Source organism: Zingiber officinale, chromosome 3A, assembly GCF_018446385.1.
Source record: "Zingiber officinale cultivar Zhangliang chromosome 3A, Zo_v1.1, whole genome shotgun sequence".
NCBI classification, from domain to species: Eukaryota; Viridiplantae; Streptophyta; class Magnoliopsida; order Zingiberales; family Zingiberaceae; genus Zingiber; species Zingiber officinale.
This window is the reverse complement of record NC_055990.1, coordinates 46,481,696-46,502,277: the sequence shown is the minus strand read 5'-3', so window position 1 is coordinate 46,502,277 and position 20,582 is coordinate 46,481,696.

Genomic DNA, 20,582 nt, shown 5'->3' with positions numbered 1-20,582 from the left:
TTTCTTTGCCTTTTCCTGCATTATGCCAATTTAATTTAAGCATATTCCTTAAAATTTGACACAAATTACTCTCTCAAAGAGTAACCAATTTAAGTTAAGGCATAAATTACCTTTAATTTCCTAAGAACATACCAAAATCTCAATTTGGTAGTTCTTTTGATTTTTCCTATTTGTGTCACTTAGAATATCATCCAATTTATCAAAATGTGACACATTTTACTCTTCCCAAGAGTAAACATATACCCCTTATCATTTTCAAAGGTTAATAATAACCTTGAAATTGCTCTCCGAGTGTCAACTTCATCAAAGTTGGGTTAACTACCCTTCTAATTGGAGTTGACACTCTCTAACCCATTTATGGGGTAGAGAAAATGCTCCTAGGAACTCAAAACCTATTGGTGCTCCTTAGATGCTCTAGGTATTCACTAGGGATAACTTCCCTAGATACCTTCCTAGTGACCTTGTTAGGCTTCTTAGAAGCCTTGATCACCTTTTCTAGATCAACCCTAGGAATAACTTCCCTTGTGACCTTCTTTGTGACTTTCTTAGACTTCTTAGAAGTCTTAGTCACATTTGTTGCAACAATACTCTTAGGGATAACCTCCCTAGTATTTTTGACTTGACTCTTAGACCTAGACTCGGTTCCATAGCTATATGGAACCCTATGGTAAGAAATTACATCCTTCTTAGCCTTGGGTTTGTATCCCAAACCTCTATGGCCATTGGATGACCTTTGTGCTCCTAAACCTAGGTTTTGCTCATTTTGCCCTTTTTGGATATTTTCCATCCTTTTTAGGGTCTTTTCTAACTTATCAAGTCTTGACCTCAAGACTTGATTTTCCATCCTTAAGTCCTTAGCTTTAGGTTTTTCAATGAATTCATGAGAATTTTTATTTCTAGACCTATAACTAAAATTCTTAGTTTCCTTGTCTAGATTTTTATCTACCTTCCTAAACCTAGGTGTGGTAGTTTTAGCATGTAGAGCCACATGTTTTTTCTTTAAAGCTCTCATGCTTTCTATTCTTATGGTAAATATCATTAAAATGATAAAAATTAGAACTAGCATACTTTTTACCATTATTCAAGGGAGTAGGCTCAATAAATGATACATTTCTTTTTACCTTGGAGGCTCCCCCTTGAGTTGTGCTTCCTCCATGAGCCTTGACCACTTTCTTCCCCTTGGGACATTGGCTCCTATAATGTCCCTTTTGATTGCAAGAGAAGCACACAATGTACTCCTTGCTCTTCTTTGTTGTGGGGACGGCCTCCTTGGGCTTCTCCTTGCCCTTTAGTACAACTTGGCCCTTCTTCTTGGCCAACTTGGGGCACTTGCTCTTGTAATTCCCATGTTCCCTACACTCAAAACATGCAATGTGATTTTTATTTTTAATTGAATTAGTTATACCTTCATGTGTAGGGATGGCACATGATCCTCCATTTGATGTTTCTTGATTTTTGGAGGATACATCGTCTTCTTCTCCATTTTACCCGGATGTAGAAGCTTATCATTCTTCTTGATCCGGCGTCACCAAAGGTTGATCCCCCTCAATCCTAGAGGTGGAGGCTACTTCATCTTCATCTTGTACATGGAACAAGAAGTATGCCCTCTCCTTGCCCTCTTCATTGCATTCCTTTGAAGATGAAGCTTCTTGGACTTTTTCTTCAGAAGATGAGCATCTCTCACCTTCGGAATTCTCCTCCTCTTGGTCTTGCTCCAATGAGTCACCCTCTTTGGATTCTTCTTGGTTTGGTACAGTGGAGGGGATCTCATGAATCTTTGCCAATTTGCTCCATAGCTCTTTGGCATTTTCAAAATCTCCAATTTGCTCCAAGATGTTGCTTGGCAATAAATTGACCAAAAGCTTGGTCACTTTGTCATTGGCCTCACATCTTTGGATTTGTCCTTGGCTCCACTTGCTCCTCTTGAGTACTTTGCCCTTGGAATTTGTTGAAGCTTCAAATCCTTCCATTAGAGCAAACCATTGCTCTATCTCCATCATCAAGAAATTCTCGATCCTTGATTTCCAAAGATCGAAGCTTGTTGAAATAAATGATGGAGGCACCCTTGTATCGAATCCAAGTCCGTCTTGGAATTCCATTGAAGTTGAGATTGATAAAATCTTTGACTTGAAGAATTTTGCTCCAACTTCTTCACCCTCTAGCTCTTTTCCCTTTCCGGCGATGATTTCGGTTAAGAGCAACCTTGCTCTGATACCACTTGTTGGGACCAAATATGTAGCTAGAGGGGGGGCGTGAATAGCTCGTCGCGCTCCTCGTGCTCTTCGTTGCTTGTTTCTTCAATGATATGCAACGGAAATACAAGAAACAAAACATACAACGCTAACATAAAGGATTTACTTGGTATCCACCTCAAGATGAGGTGACTAATCCAAGGATCCACACACACGAGCACTCTCCACTATGAAACCACTCCTTTACGATAACTACCAAAGGCGGATAAGCCTTTACAAAACTCACACAACAAACAAGAAGAGAAGAAGAAGCGAATACAAGTAAATCTTACAAGATTGTGTACAATAAACCCTAGCTAGCTTCTTCCTCTTGCTTGGGATGCCTCTTGACCTTGGAAACGCTGCTCCAAGAAGCTTCAAGAACTGGCGGTGAGCTCTGGAGAAAAACCCTCGAAGATCGCTGTGTAGATCGGGAGTGAACAGTGTGAGCAATTGCGAAGGAATCACACGCCAATGGCTTTATCCAACGCCAACGGTCGGATCCCGATCGACTGGATTGCTCCCAATCGATCGGGGAGGCTTTGCATCGATCGACCGATCAATCTAGAGCGCCTCTGTGCTCTCGGGAATTGCCTGGATCGATTAGCCGATCAATCCAAGGCTTATCGTGCGAAATCGCACCTCCCAATCGATCGCCCGATCGATTGGAGGCTCCCAATCGATCGGCTGATCGATTGGGAGGCTTTCTGTTCGCACGACACTTCTCCCCAATCAATCCACTGATCGATTGGGAGAAGGCTTATCGCGGGGACTCGCCTAATCGATCGGCTGATCGATTGGGCCTGAGCCAATCGATCGGCTGATCGATCCAGCTCATGATTTCGCCTAAAATCAAGTCCAAAGCCCCCTAGACCAACATTCGGTCATCCATGACTTGTTGGTCCATCATGCCTAGCATCCAGTCACCCTTGACCTGTTAAGACTCCCTTACCAAGTGTCCGGTCACTCTCTTTGACCCACTTGACTTTTCTCCCCGTGTCAAGTGTCCGGTCATCCTTGACCCACTTGGACTCATCTCCACCAGGTGTCCGATCAACCTTGATCCACCTGGATTTCCCGTGCCAAGTATCCGGTCAATTCCTTTGACCTACTTAGACTTCCCAACACCAGATGTTTGATCAAACTTGATCCATCTGGATTTCCTGTGTCTGGCTTCACTCACCAGGACTTTCACCTAGCTTCACTCACTAGGATTTTCCTTCTGCCTAGCTTCACTCACTAGGACTTCTTATTTGCCTGGCTTCACTCACCAGGACTTTCACCTAGCTTCACTCACTAGGATTTTCCTTCTGCCTAGCTTCACTCACTAGGACTTCTCATTTGCCTGGCTTCACTCACCAGGACTTTTCATACTGCCTAGCTTCACTCACTAGGTCTTTCACCTGGCTTCACTCACCAGGATTTTTCTTCTGCCTAGCTTCACTCACTAGGTCTTTCCTTCTGCCTGGCTTCACTCACCGGGACTTTCACCTAGTTTCACTCACTAGGATTTTCCTTCTGCCTAACCTCCCAGTTAGGACTTTCACCTGGCTTCACTCACCAGGATTTTCTAGTCAAGTATCCAGTCAACCTTGACCTACTTGACTCTCCTTCATAATCTCTCCACATGAATAATTTCACCTGCAATCTCCAAGTCTTGTCTTCATGTATTGTCAAACATTGAAACTCAAACATCAAGACTCGAGCTTGACCCAATTCAAGCTTAGTCAACCAGGTCAACCTTGACCTAGGGAATATTGCACCAATAAAATCAACCCAAATCATGCTAGTAGTATAATGAAAACAGAAATCTTGTCATATTATAGAGTTCATCATTGCTACATTTTATAGCTCGAGTTCTCAAGCTTAGGTGGCTTCCACTAAGACAACCAATGAATTTTGAAATCTTTATATTACATAACTAGTGAAAATAATAATCACTTGCTTGGGCCCGGCATTGTACCACTTTGCGCGCATCCTTAATAAGATCCGAGGTAGCTAATCCCGAACCTATCAAGGTAGTACTAGGCGGTCTAGGAGCCTAGCGGTGATCTAGGAGCCCACCCATGGACCTTGTGTCCAGTACATGTCTTTCTAAAGTAAAATACTTTCTTTTAACTATTAATTTCTCGTACTTGCACTTGCTTGGCATTTAACCAAACACCTTATGTGCGCTTAATCCCCTCACAATTATAGGGAAGCACTTTAGGTCACTTGAATACGCTTCTTAGCCCCAAACTAAATGGGAAACAATTCAAGACATACTAAACATGCTCTTAGTCCCAAAACTTTAGAAGGCATCATACATATCATAACGTGCATCTTCTTTAGCATGCATAAACATAATGTCTTCTTTACATGCATAAAAAATATGATATCTTCTTTTCATGCATAAAAACAATAACACAAGATGCATCGTCAAACAACTTATACTTCAGGTGAGTAGTACTTACCTCCTCTCGCTAGATCTTACTACGATAAGGTGTAGGGAAGACAATCCTCTCTTGCACACTTTAATCTCCAAGATACCCTTCCCTCGCGTACTACCTCCTTGGGAGAAACCCTCCCCATAGATTCCCTCCTTGGAAAGCTTTAAGAATTGGAGTCCTAGGTTTCTTGGCCGAAACTTGAAAGGAGGGAGAAGAAGTTTCGGCTAGAGGAGAAGAGGAAGTGAAAATTAGGTTTTTAATCTCATCCATCCCCTTTTATACTAAGTGAAAGTTGAAGCATCTCTTCACACATATTCTACATATAATGAATTGTTTCATATTGCTCATGTGATGCTTTACCACCACCTAATGGCTTCTTAAACAAATCTCAACTAAGAGGTCTCGGGTTCAAATCCTAGCCCGTGCCATTTATGAATATATTTTTTTCTTTTTTCTTATTTTATTCCTTTTTGCTCTTTTTTGGAAGAAGGAAAATTTACGGGTGTTACATCTTCGTTCCCTCTAGGTCTCAGGGGTCGAAACTGATCTCAAGCCCCTCGGCTTTTTCCTTGCTACATCCAACAGCATGTATCTCTAGGCGTCGGGCATGCGACTTTCTCGCTCGGTTTGAGTCACAGCAAGTCAACCCACCTGTGATCATTCCAATCTCTCCCTGAGCGATGTTGTTTCAGTTCTCCTCCTCCTGAGCTGAGGTCCTAGTCCACTCAGCAAAAGCTTGGGGGGTGTAGTACTTTGGTAGAGGGTCGTCTAAGATTCTTTGAGAAAACTGTTGATTGATCCACTCGGGCGAATCATCATTCCTTGGTGTTTTCCCTTTACATACATCCCGAACGAGCATGTCATCCGAGGAGGATCCTCGTTCCTTATCCACTCGACCCTTCTCCTCTGCTAGATTGTGGAACAATGCTCGATAGAAAGGGATCGGCGCGTGGGGAGTGTCTCTGTATGTTTTGGTCGACTTCTTACTATGTCCCCAAATAGATACATGATCCGCTTAGTTTCCACATCCGGCTACATGACCCGCTGCTAAGGCCACAGGCTCCTGTAACTGGCGAATAGCCAGCGCCTATTGCTATTGTTGCTCCACTATTTTTGCCGCTCAGGCTTGTATCAACGCATCAAGCTCCTCCTTTGTTAAAGTAACCGTGGCGAGTCATTCAACGTCCTCCATCTTCGCATTTCGGATTCAGGCTACATTCCCAAAGACGGTGTCAATATGATCCTGTCCAAACATAGTGGAGACGAAAAGCTAGGGATGTGGCTACTACATTGACTAGATGTAGACCACGCTCTGATTTCCAAGCACAAGAAATGTCAGTGCCAACCCAGGGAAGGGGTCCCTAGCTTTGGCCCTTCGACGCTCAAGTCAATCACTCGCACGAAGAAGAAGGTGGAACAATAGTAGCATAAGCGTAAAATAATGAATAATGCATACCCGCGCTAATTTACGAACCCCTCTTTATATAATGCCCTGATGGGTGAGTGCACACTTTTCTAGGTATGGGCAGATTCTTAAATATTGGTCATGGATACGTTCTCCAATTGTTCATAGACACGTGGTCACAAACACGTTCTCCAATTTATCGTGGACACGTTCTTCGATTTGTCCGTCGTATGATTCGGCTATAGACCATGCCACGTGTCGGTAGCACCATCTTCTAAAAGTATATCCAAATACACATCAGTGTTCCTGCCGATCGTCTGAGCGGGATAGCTAGTCAGCAGAGTACTCCTCTGCTCGACCGAGTATTCCTCTTCTTGGTAGAGTATTCCTCAGCTCGGCTACTCTTCCCTGCGATGATAAGTCTAGATAGTATGTTCTTGCACGACCGAAATAGTGATTCGGTCATCTACACACACCTTCGCTTGGCTCATCCCATTTATGGTCGGGTGACTCATGCTCGGTTGGTCCTTAATGTAGAGCTCGCTCGACTACCTTTTAGTGGGCCATGTTGGTCCTCTAGCGTTGACCCCCTTAACTTTGACCTCCACGTCGGCTGTTATCTTCCTCCTTTTATCCGCATTTGATGGGCCCCTTTATCACATCATCCGGTAGAATTATTATTTTTAAAAAAATCAACTCATTATTTAAGGACGATGCTTCTTTTCAGCGTGACCTATATATGGTTGAGATCATCAACCAAATATTTTGCTATTCATTTTTCTTATTCGTTTGGTATAACGTAGATATGTACTCAAACTTAGTGCCTTATTCTATGACTAATTACGTTTTTATTGTACATAAATTAATTGTTGGTGCAGGAAGCATCCGACGATCGAACCTATGTTTTGATTATATCAAAGGGTTCAAAGTTAAGGTGTTTTGTTATCTGATATGTTGAATGAGCTTTGCAAGCAAGACCTAAGGTTTCTTAGGCAAAAGTCTTAGTTGCGGTTTGGCAAGTGAAAAATCCTAGGGGGCGGTAACCCTAGGTCCTAGGGGGTGGTAACCTTTGGTGAAAAGTATTAGCGGGTCGGAGCTTCGAGCAAAAATCCTAGGGGGCAGTAACCCTAGGTTGAAATCCTGGTGTCGCGAACGAGGTGGAAGTCTGGACGGGTCGTGGATCAGACGTCTAGCCTGAAGACCGGAAGCATTGGATGCTGAGCAAAATTCCAGTCAGTCTGGAGGACCGAACTGGCAAAAGGTAACTTCTCCTAAGTCGAGTATGTGAGGACGCATTCCTCGGAAGAGAGAACAGTAGGCGTCGGTTCGACCTAGGGTTTCTGGTCGAAAATTTGAAATCAGTACCGGATAGTTCGAAGACTGTCAAACTTATTTTTATAATATATTAGCTGTTATGTTCTAACTCTATTTTGCAGGAGACTAACATTTTGTACAAGGGTAGAACTGACTGGGATCGGTTGACCGAACGTTTGGATTGGTCGACCGAACCCCCAAGCAGCAGGACAGTTTTCCAGCGAGTGGACCGGGCTCGACCAGGGGATCGGTCGACCAAACTTGGTTATCGGTCGACCGAACCAGAGATAGGAGTTGACAAGATCAAAGCAGATCGGGTGGATCGGATGAGGAGGAGATTGTTGGATCGAAAGCACTAGACGGGGGGTGAATAGCGCTCATTGCTATTTCGTACGTTTCGAAATCGTAAATCGTTCGAGTAATTAAATGCAGCGGAATAATGAAAAGAAAGTAGAGAAACACAGAAGGACACGAGGAGTTACTTGGTTCGGAGCTTGTGGCGACTCCTACTCTAAGGTCCGCGATCGTTGATCGCTTCCGGTGGGCAACAACTATAAGCTCGAAAGTTGATATTACAAACTAAGTACAATGTAAAAGCAATAAACAACTTTATACCGACAACGAAATACTGAAAGCTGAAGCTCCGGGTCGTCGGGATCTCGTAGCAGCACTTCGGGATCGTCTCGTACGCAACTTGTAACACAAAGATCGCTTGGAAGAAGTTATCTCAAGCTGTTGGTTGAAGTCCCCTTTTAAACAGTGCTGGAGGCGCCTCCACGCCCGTCTGAGGCGCCTCCAGGTCGCCGAGTCGCACGGGTGGATCAATGCAAACCTGGTCGCACCTCATCCCTTTGAAGGCGCCTCCAAGCTGCTCCAAGGTGCCTCCAACGCCTGGTCCAAGGCGCCTCCAGCTCCTCTGGACAGCTGGCTTCGGTTAGCACCCGATGCGCCTCCAAGCCCCATGGAGGCGTCTCGGACACTATTCATCCGAGGTTTGAGTTGCTCCTTTGTTCCTGCAAATTGTGTTAGTCCCAAACACAAACCCTGCAAAACAAAGTTAGCACAGAAATAATATTATAGATAAACTTGACAGTCGTCGGACTGTCCGAGTCTGACTTTGGATTTCCAACCGGAAACCCTAGGTCGACCCGACGCCTACTGTTCCCTCTACGGGAAATGCGCTCTCACCTACTCCACTCAGGAGATTTACCTGTAGCCAGTGCGATCCTCTAGATCGACTGGACTTTTGCTCAGCGTTCGAAGCTTCCGGACTTTCTGCTGGACTTCCGCTTCCCGGCTGGTCCAGTCTTTCACCTAGTTCGCGACACCAGGACTTTCCACCTAGGGTTACCCCCCTAGGACTTTTGCCTGAAGCTCTCGACCCGCCAAGACTTCCCGCATAGGGTTACCACCCCCTATGACCTAGGGATACCACCCCCTAGGGTTTTCCACCTGCCTAACCGCAGCTAGGACTTTCCTGAAACACTCAATCAAGTGCATTAGATCACAAAACGACTTAACTTTGAATTCCTTTGCCATTATCAAAACAACGGTCGATCGTCGGATGCTTCCCGCACCAACAGAGATCATTTGATCAGTCAACCGAACATGGGGATCGGTCGACCGATCAACCTCGGGTCAAATGTTACGTATCCACAAGTGCACGGATTCGTCGTCAGTAATAAAAATATCAATCCCACAGGGACTGGTTATAAGCACCAGCAATGCTTCACTTAGGGTTAGCTAGGTTACCAATATTCGTGGTTAATCTAAGAAGAGAGATTTAGGAAGGGGAAATGAGAGTTATTGAAAAGAGACCTTGGTTATGAGAAGTTCTAGGACTTTGATTCGTTGCGGTGGTATTGATGAGTATCGCTTTATCTCACACTCCTCGTCCTTCGACGTGCATTCGCCGGATGCTAAAACAACTATTCTTAAGTATCAAATGGAGAAAGTTTCTAAGTCCTATTACGATTTACCCCTGTCACTAGGGCACCTCGGCAAATCATAAGATTCCAACCCTAATTGGTGTACTAGAGAATAGTGATAAAGGACTTAAGTTTGGTCTCTCGCTTCCTTGAGGAGAAGTTGCCTCTCCTTTCAAGGAAGTATCCTAGATGTCCGTGAACGGGTTACCCCTGTCACTAGGGCCCCTCGGGAGTACGATCTAGAGATATTTACTCTACGAGGTTAGCATATTCCCACACAATCAATTAATAAGCAATTGAAACAAAGCAGCGAAATCATCCAAAGAGCATAAATATAAAGACGAGTTTACATCAAACCAACACGCAACTACTCCCTGATCCTAGAACAATGAATCTACTCCATGGATGCTAGAGAGAAATCAGAAGACACAACGTATAAAAGCATACAATTCTCAAATACCAAAAGGAAAGAGGAAGTATGCTTATCAATGACGATGAGTGACCTTCGAGTTTGATCTTCTGCCTCCGGAGTAGATGTGGTGATCCAAAGTCGCTCCACCGAGATCCCAGACGGTGTAGAATATCACCAAGATGATGCTTCCAATGACGGCTCTCTCCCGTCGACTCCTACCCGTCCTCCCCCTTTGGAAAGAGGGTTAAAAACCCTTATATAGCTAAGGGTTCGGCCGCGGCGGCAAGACTGTGTTGGGATGGCATGGCCGTGCCCTTCTTTGACTCTGACTGCGCTGCACGGCCGTGCAAGGTTGCACGGCCGTGTGGTCTCTGGGCTCTGTCTCCTGGGGCACGGCCGAGCAGGGTTGCACGGCTGTGCAAAGCTTTGTCTTTGCTGGGGTGGCACGACCGTGTAGGGTTGCACAGCCGTGTGCTGAATTGCCTCTGCCTTGACAACACGACCATGCGGGGTCGCACGACCATGCAATGTTCTTCTCCTGTTTGGCCACACGGCTGTGCAGGGTTGCACGACCATGTTGTCTGGCTTGTTCCGGTGCATCGAATATCCCAGTTCAAGCTCTGAACGTTGTCCCTGTCAACATAAAACCAAACAAAGAGCAGATATCTGAACAAAAGAGTATATATAATGAATACGAGATGAAAGAGGCAATCATGCAACGAATATACATGCATAAAGTACGTGAATGTGTCCTAAAACATGCGTAAATGATCATAATATTTGCGCACATCATCAAAGTTGATCCTGAGCTTTGAGGATCTGGATCAGTCCTACGGAGCCTATAAAAGGAGCCTCGAGAAGCAGCTTCGAAATTAACTCGAACAAGAACATCGTGTGCACTTGTACGCTGCTTCGAACGCTCAAATGACGCTATGCTGCTGTCACGCCCCAGAGGAGTCCCTGCCAAACAAAAATCCGGCAGCATCTCCCCTGTACCGGTGACAATATGAAGCAATAAATACATACACACAACATATAACATATAAATTCATTAACCCACACGACTGGAACACACATAACCACGCAGTTTATATAACATAGCCTACTCGGCTGGAACAAAACAACACTCACGTATAATGACAGCCCACACGGCTAGATATAAGTACAACCACATAGTATAATAAGCCCACACGGCTAAAAGTAAACACACAACCACGCAGTATAATGACAGCCCACACGGCTGAAAGTAAACGCAGCGAAAAATCACAAAATAATAATATGAATGTTCGACCAACACAATCACTAACTAAAATACCTGTAACCACCATACTAGACTCCAAAATCCACATCGACTTATTGAAACGCAAAATATGCAAAATCAATATACCACTCAAACAGTAACAAAAACCAAAAGAAAACTATCTTAGAGTGTGACGTGGGGCTGGCAACCGGGACTCTCCAAGCAACTTCTCAATCATCTACCTGTTACCTGGCGAAAGAAAAAGCATTTTATGGGGTGGTGAGTATTGGAACTCAGTGTGTAAAGGAAAGATAGTGCATGAACATAATATGCAAGTAGAGAATGTCAACATTATACAATCTCATAAAGGGGAATAGCAGATACAAAAACAAAACCATAATAAATGCTCATACCTGAAACCATATCCTAGGCTAGTAATAGAAGGTCAGAAGTAATACTAATCTGCTACAGTACTGCTCATAACTACAAGGTAATATGTAAGATGTATCCATTTTACTAATAAATAAACCAGTGTCTAAACACCAACAACGAGTGCATAACTCAACATAAGTAAGCATATCAGCATTAGAAACAACAGTAGCATAAACTAGCAACAACAGCATAAGCTAATAACAGCAGCATAAATAAGCAACAATAACAGCAGGTATAATAATAACAACGTATGTACGGATGGTCACTCCCGCCCACCTCTCTGCACCATGACCCCAGTATGGTCGAGAGGCCGGGTTAGTAACAGACTGTACACCACTCCAACTACCACTCTCTCAAGTGGCCGAGGGGACAGTTGCATAGTAGCTAACTAGCTATGTTTGCGACGGGGGTTCCTGCTGCTCGCAACTCTAGCTATCACGACCTATGAGTGACCGAGTGTAAGCACAACAGGACAAGCGGCATCTACTCCAGCTACCACTCTCTCGAGTGGCCGAGGATACGGCCCTGGTCAACAACTCTCTCGATCGCAAGAGAGAATTTGTCGTTGACATGCATGCAATGATATGATGCGCCAAAAGCAACAATCATCATATAAACATAAGCAAAAATCAGGTGTAAGGTATGCTACATGAAGCCAGCATGCTCAATACGGTACATAAGTAAACAACAAACAAAGCATACAAGGTTGGCTAGTATCTGCTAAATATCATTGATAGCAACAAGAGACTGTATGGATATAAAAATGAATATCTCGAAGGTTTTTAGTGGAAGTATCAAGCGTAGGAAAATAAGAGTAGAGTCAAGGTAAAAATAGTTTCTATCCAAAGATAGCTCATGCACCAAGTTCAAAGAACTACATAATCAAGGTAAGAAGTACCCGCCTTTACTTGTCGATCATATCAGAATAAAATCCTCATTGTGTTGCTTGCCCTAAATAAGAGTCCTGCGTCAATAGATATTATTTAGCTATTCTCACATGAATCAAATAACTAAACCAATCTCTAAACCAATTAGGATAGCCCTAATCGAAACACGATCATCGCTTAGCCTTAATACAATCAACTTTTTTAACAACTTTGATCCCAAGTTGTCATAATCTACCCATTGATTGATACTTAATCAAAATAACCTCCATCCTAACTAGATTAGCAAAAGGAATAACTATTCATCTCCTCAAAACACCACCTCAATTCCAATTAACTCAAATCTGATAATGATTTTGAAAACCAGCCACTAGTTAACCAAACCACAACATATCATGAAATCAAATCTCCATCATAAATTCTTCTAACTCCACAAATCACTAATTAAATCCATAATCAAATTAGATTAACTACTCCAATCATGTCACCAATCAATCTAGATTTAAATTCAAGCATCAATCAAAACTCACCAAAATCCGTAGCGCTGCCACTTAACCTGCCGCCCGCTGCCGAAGGAGGTTGCTGTCGAAAATAGTGGCCGAAGTAGAATGGAGTCGTTGCTCTCCAAACAAATAGCTCTAAATTAGCACTGATCTTAGTTCAAACTCTCAAATCATCTACTAGGTTAGTTGATTACCTCCAAGGTGTCGGTAAAGTAGCTGCTGCCAAAATTAATGGTCGAAGCTAAGGCTCAGGATGAAGGAGATCAGTGATGAAGGCATGACTCGGTGTTGATCTATGCCGGCGATGAGGAGGTGAGATCAGAAACACAGTAAGGAGATGACGGGTGAATAGGAGGTAGCAATGGACCTACATGATCCAAGATCCGGAGAAGAGGAGGCGATCGACTGGAAGGATCTAGGGCTCGGCGTTGCTCCATACTTGTCTTGGACAGGCGACCGATTAACTCTAACGTCATCAGACGAATGAGCAACGCCGCAAGATCGAGAGGAAGAAGGATTGGGAGAGTCATGCCCCCCCTCAATTAACTTAATATCTGCTAAAGAGTTGTAGAAAAAATTGATCGAGCTGCACAAGGGCACCTCCGACACTAAGGTAAGCAAGCATGATTTAATTCTAAATAAATTATATAACATAAAAATGCAGGAAGGAGAGACAGCGAGCCAACTTCACGCGTGCATCCAAGACCTACTGAACAATCTTCACGCAATTGGCCAGAGAATAGAAAACCGTGACGTAATAAGGTACGCGCTTAACACTTTCCTGAGGAACACTTTATGGGCATCCATGGTTGATGCTTACAAAGTTTCCAAGGATTTATCTTTAATTAAACTAGATGAACTTTTTTCCAAATTCGAATTGCATGAACAGACTAATGCACGTCCAACCGAGAAGGGTATTTCCTTGATTGCAGGTACAAGCAAAACTCGGGAAGCTAAAACAAGGCACAAAACCAAACCCGAATCCAAAGACAAATCGGAATCAGAAGATGACGACGAGGTGATTTCTGAACTAGTAAGGCTTGTACGAAAGATATGCAGAAAGAAAAAGGTGACTCAAACAATCACGAAAGTTAAGACTAGAGTCACCTGCTATGGCTGTAACCAGAAGGGGCACTACAAGCCGGATTGTCAAAATCAGAAGCAACGAAGAAAGAAGGCGTTAACGGAAACTTGGTCCGAGTCATTAGATGAATCTGAGACCGACGAAGGACCGAGGAGCTTCCTCGCTTTACCAGTGCAAGCATATGTTGCTAAAACCGAGTCTGATTCAGAATCTGAGAGCGAATCAGAAATCGAGTCTGAGCGAAGCCATGGATCCGTATGCATTTCCGAAGGACCTAACCCCACTGTAAGTTCTCTACTTGTTGAGACTCAATTAGACAATTTACAAAAATAAGTTCCTTATTAGTAAAAGAAATTGGTTAAATCCAACGTCTGGGTCAAGTCACTCTAAAAAGAGGTAACAACCCTTAAGGAAGCGACTAACTCGAGCTCTTTGACTGAGCCAGTTCATATTAGAAGTTCAACTCAAGTCCAACAACTTGAGGAAGAAAATTGAAAACTCAAGTTAGAGAACTCAAGGAAATGTTGGAACGGTTCACCCTGGGTTTTAAGAATCTTGATCTGATTCTTGGAAAACAACAAGACGTGTATAACAAATCCGGACTTAGATTTAAAACTAAAATAAAATACAAGTCATATTTATCCCTAGTTAATAGAAATAGAAAAGTAGTTCAAGCATGAGTCCTCAAGTCAAACCTGACTAATCAAGTTGGACTTGGACACTATTGGGTCCCCAAGGATCAAGTCCATTACCTTGATAGACCATATCGAGACTATAATCCAGGGGGAGTCAATAGAAAAACTATCTCTAGAATTATTTGATGATTGTTTTTCTTTTCTCTTTATATTATGCATGCTTAGATTAGGATAGAGTAAGGACCCAGGCGTAATTTACACTTGCTTAGTTAAACCTAGGGGTTTCAAAAAGAAAATTAAATATATAATTTCATTGAAAGGCTCTCTCTAGAAGTAGTGGATGATCTCATACCCAAGAAGGCCTAGTGTCTCGCCACAGCCTGGGAACCAATCTTTGAAATATGTATTTAATGGACTAATTGAAAACCTAAGTCTAACTCAAATGTAAATTAATCCTTAGAAATAATCTTAATTAAAGATAATCATCTCACAAATTACATAAGATTCCCTAATTGATAACTTAGAATTGGGTGAGATGGATCTAGGATAACTAAGTAAAAATTATTTAAAAAACATTTTAAAAAATTATTTAAAAATTACTTTAAAAATTATTTAAAAACCTTTTAAAAACCTTTTTAAAAATTATTTAAAAATTATTTTAAAAAACATTTAAAAAATTATTTTAAAATTATTTTAAATCCTTCCAAAAATCTTTTAAAAATTATTTTAAAATCCTTTTAAAAAATTTTAAATTATATTTCAAAATATCGAATGATATTCAATATATTAAATAATAATTATTTCAATAGTTCAAATTCGTTATTTATAAAATTATAAATAAGAGACTACGACAGGGACCGAGAGGAGGAATTGGTTTTGGTCTCCCGATGAACTTGAGCTTCTCATATTCGCCCCGAACACCCAACTCGAGTTCATCAATAATAACTCATACCACTAAAGAGTTATTATTGAACTACTGCACCAATCCCTTCTTATCATGAGTGTGTTAGTCTCCTTGTGTTTAAGATATTGAATGTCCACTAATTAAATGAGTTACTGACAACTCACTTAATTAATATCTAGCTCCAAGAGTAGTACCACTAAACCTTATTATCATGTCGGACTAAGTCCACCTACAGGGTTTACATGACAATCCTTATGAGCTCCTCTTGGGGACATTATCAACTTAGAATACTAGGACGTAGTTTCATTCTATAATCAACAACATACCATAATACCATTTCCCAACTTATCGGGCCTATTAATTTATCGAACTAAATTGCACCCTTTGATAAATTAAAGAAATGAATATTAAGTATACATGCTTGTTATTATATCATGATTAAGAGCACACACTTCCATAATAAAAAAGGTCTTGTTCTTTTATGCAGTCAGTATAAAAATAAACTACCTTAAATAGTCATGCTCCACTCAGAATGTACTAGTGTAATTTTATAGTCAAGATAAATTAATACCAAATTACACTACGACTATTCCAATAGTTTATTCCTATCCATCTTAGTCGTGAGCTACTTTTTATAATTTATAAGAAACTGATAATATGATTTTCTGTGTGTGACACCACACACCATGTTATCTATAATATAAATAATTGAACAACTACACTTAGCATATAAATGTAGACATTTGACCAATGTGATTCTTTATTTAAAAATAAATGTTTACAAAAAGCTAGGCTTTTAGTATACACTCTAACAATCTCCTGTTGGTGCGGGAAGCATCTGACGATCGAACCAGTGTTTTGATAATGACAAAGGATTCAAAGTTAAGTTTAAGTTGTGATCTAACAGTTTGAATGAGCTTGCAAGAAAGTCCTAAGTGTACTTAGACAAAAGTCCTAACTGAGGTTAGGCAGGTGGAAAACCCTAGGGGGCGGTAACCCTAGGTCATAGGGGGTGGTAACCCTATGAGGAAAGTCTTGGCAGGTCAAGAGCTTCAGGAAAAAGTCCTAGGAGGTGGTAACCCTAGGTGGAAAGTCCTGATGTCGCGAACCAGATGGAAGACTGGACGGGCGGGAAGCGGGCGTCCAGCAGAAAGTCCGGAAGCATCGAGCGCCGAGCAAAAGTCCAGTCGATCTGGAGGATCACACTAGCAACAAGTTACTCTCCTGAGAGGAGTAGGTGAGGACGTGTTCCCCGCAGAGGGAACAGTAGGCGTCGGGTCGACCTAGGGTTTCCAGTTGGAAATCTGAAGTCAGACCCGGACAATCCAGAGGCTGTCAAACACCTTTCTTATCATATTTATGTGTGCTAACCTTGTCTTGTAGGGTATATGTGTATTTTGTGGACTAACACATTGTGCAGGGATAAAATAGCACACTTGACCTCGGATGAACAGTGTCCGAGGCACCTCCATGGGGATTGGAGGCACCTCGGGTGCAAAGCCGAAGCCAGCTACGAAGAGAAGCTGGAGGAGCCTCAAGAGGAGCTGGAGCCACCTCGGACCGCTGACTGAAGGCGCCTTGGAGGGCGTTGGAGGCGCCTTCAAGTGGATGAGGTGCGACCTGGCTCGATCTAATCCATGCGGCTGACTCATCTTGTTGGAGGCGCCTTGGAGCTTGATGGAGGCACCTTGAACACCCTATAAAAGAGAGTCTCGACCAGCAATTCAAGACAACACCTACCGAGTAATCCTTACGCTACAAGCTGCTAACGAGATGATCCCGAAGTGCTGCAACATCATCCCGACGACCCGGAGCTTCAGTTTTCATTTCTTTGTTGTCGGTATTAATTTAATTACTATTTTTCTTTGTACTTAGATTGTAATAATTCTCATGATTATAGTTGTTGCCCAACGTAAACACTCAATGAGCGTGGTCCTTGGAGTAGGAGTCGTCACAGGCTCCGAACCAAGTAAACGACCTGTGTTCTTCTGGTTTTGCCTTTATTTATTTCCATTGCATTTTCACTCGACACGTTTTAAATCGAAAGAAATATCCACGAGCGCTATTCACCCCCCCTCTAGCGCTTCTCTATCCAACAATTGGTATCAGAGCAGGGTAGCGTTGATCTAGTGCAACCACCAATTACGCATTTCTTTCGTGGTGTTTTCTATTTCACGGAGTCGATTGGAATTAGCATAATTTCTATTTTCTGATCAAGTTTTACTCGATCGAATCAGTTTTACTCGAAGCTGGTGCAACACCACTCGAGTTCATTTTTTTTAATATTATTCCCGCACTACTAATCCAAGACCAAGTCTTGGAATAGATTTTATTGTTTTTGTCATGCAAGGTATCAATGGCCCAACAAGAGGGTTACAGCATCGTTCGTCCCCCGCTCTTCACCGGAGAAGATTTCGAGTACTGGAAAGAATGAATAGAGATCTTTCTAAAAATCCAGTTTGAGATGTGGATGATCGTCCAAACTGGATTTCAACTACCAACTGACGGAGACGGCAAGCCTACACCCTGCGAGAACTGGGAACCAGCTCTAATCAAGAAGGTGGAAGCCAATGCCCGAGCGACCTGCACCCTCCAGTGTGGACTGACCAAGGAGGAGCTCAATAGAGTTGGACCATTCTCCAGTGCAAAAGAGCTATGGGAGAAACTGATCGAACTCCACGAGGGCACCTCCGACACCAAGGTGAGTAAAAGAGATTTACTATTTAATAAACTATACAATCTCAAAATGTAGGAAGGAGAGACAGCAAATCAATTACATGCACGCATACAAGATATTCTCAACTCCTTCCATGCAATCGGGCAGAAAGTCAAGAATCGGGACGTCATAAGGTACGCACTCAACTCTTTTCTGAGGAACAAATTGTGGGCATCAATGATAGATGCCTACAAAGTTTCAAAGGATTTATCTTGTATAAAATTAGATGAATTATTTTCTGAGTTTGAATTACATGAGCAGACTAATGCGCAACCAAACGAGAAAGATGTAGCTTTGCTTGCAGGTACCAATAGAACTCGCGAACCGAGATCACGACGAAGAACCGAACCAGAATCGGAAGAAGAACTCGACTCAGACGATGAAGACAATGAACTGACAACCAAACTCGTGAACCTTGTGAAGAAGCTCTACAAGAAGAACAAGGGTTTCAACAAGAGAGACCTAAAGAATGTCGTACAATCCAAGGAGGCTCAACCTAGTTTAAAAGTCAAGTTCGAGGTGATCTGCTACGGGTGCAACCAGAAGGGGCACATCAAGGCCAACTGTCCAAATCAGAAGGATGCAAAGAAGCAGAGGAAGAAGAAGGTGCTGAAAGAAACCTTTGAAGAATCCTCAGAAGAAGAAGATACCGACGACGAGCTTGAACAAACAAGCCTCCTAGCACTAATGGCCCGGGACCAAATCAACATGTCTGAGAGTGAGAGCGAATCGGAAGCAGACTTGGACAAAAGCCACAAATTTGTATCCATTTCCGAAGGGTCCGATCCTTCTGTAAGTATTCCTCGGTTAAATAATTTAGTTAATTATTTATTATGCAAATTTGCAAAATCATGTTAGCTAGAGCCCTAGAACCAATCATTTGATGATTATATTTTGGACTTGTTGTATCACATTCTATATAAATAAAGGCATTTAGTTTTTTGGTTATTATACTTACTTGTATTGGTGCCAAATAAACTAAGTATAATAACGTCCTTGAGTAGAAGGTTCTTACCTATATCAATCGATTGGTTGAATCGATAGTGAGATGATATAGGGAACACTACTCTTAATCATTCCTAGTCGAGTATTAACATTCAGGGACAATGTTAATGCAATAAGACTAGCATGTAGGTCAACTCGATGACTTGATCTCACAAGTCATGGATATAGAGATATTAAGTTGACACATGGGTATACATTAGAGAATGTATACTGAATGACCCGCCATGAGAAAGTATCATGTATCGTTATATGAGTGTCATATACTTTCTCATGTGGCTATTAGTATGACTACTAGTCCTTAGACCTGAAGTCACCATGGATCCCTACATAAGGAGTTATGTACTTTGGTTTCGTCAAACGTCACCCGTAACTGGGTGGACTATAAAGGCGATTACTGGGTATGTAACGAATTATGCAGAGGGATGTGAGTGATGTAGATGGGATCTATCCCTCCTATATGACGGGAGTGACATCGATATTCTTGATAGAGTGAGACCACGAAGTGCATGGTCATGCCCAAATGAGTCAATATGAGATATTGAGCTCATTTGATTGATTGAGTCAACTTGGAGTTCAAGATTTAGATTGGTCAGAGGATGACACGGTCTATGCCTCACATTGATCAATCTAGATGTCTAGGATAGAAGGACACTTGTCATATATTGTGAGGAGTCATAATTAGTAGTCACAAGGTGATGTTGGATCTCAACATTCTTGTAACTTGGGTAGTAATGATGTGTTGCTAGATACCGCTTATTACTTATGCTCCTAAATGGATTTAGGGCATTGCCAACGTTACAAGAACCTATAGGGTCACACACTAAGGACAATTAGATGGAGATTAGGTTCATATGATGAACCAAGAGGATTAGATTCATTTGATGAATCAAATTGGATTAAGAGTAATCCAAATTGGGCTAATTGAGTTGGACTCAAGTTGATTCATGTATTCAATGAGTCTAATTTAGATTATGACTCATTAAATCAACTTAATTTAATGAATTAGATTCATTATATTAAGTTGGCTTGAATCAAATGGTTAGATTAGATCAACCATGGAAGAGATTTGGTCAAGTTTGACTTGACTTGAGAGGAAGAGGAAGAGTCAAGTTTGACTTGACTAATTGCCACATCATTAGTGAGATGGCAAGATGTGGACCAATGATGATGCTCCACATCATCATGGTGTGCCACCTCATGGAGGTTACAAGCCTCCTTTCCCATTAATGTGGCCGGCCACATTAAATGAGTGGGAGTTACTCAAGTGGCCGGCCACACAAGAGGATGAATGGGAATGAATTTTCATTCAAGACTCATTCACTCCATCTTCTTCCTCTCAAGCTCTCCCTCTCCCTCTTCTCCTCTCTTGCCGTGACCTATCAAGGTGCTAGCATGTTAGCTAGAGCCCTAGAGCCAATCATTTGATGATTGTATGGACTCGTGTATATCATATTCTTGTA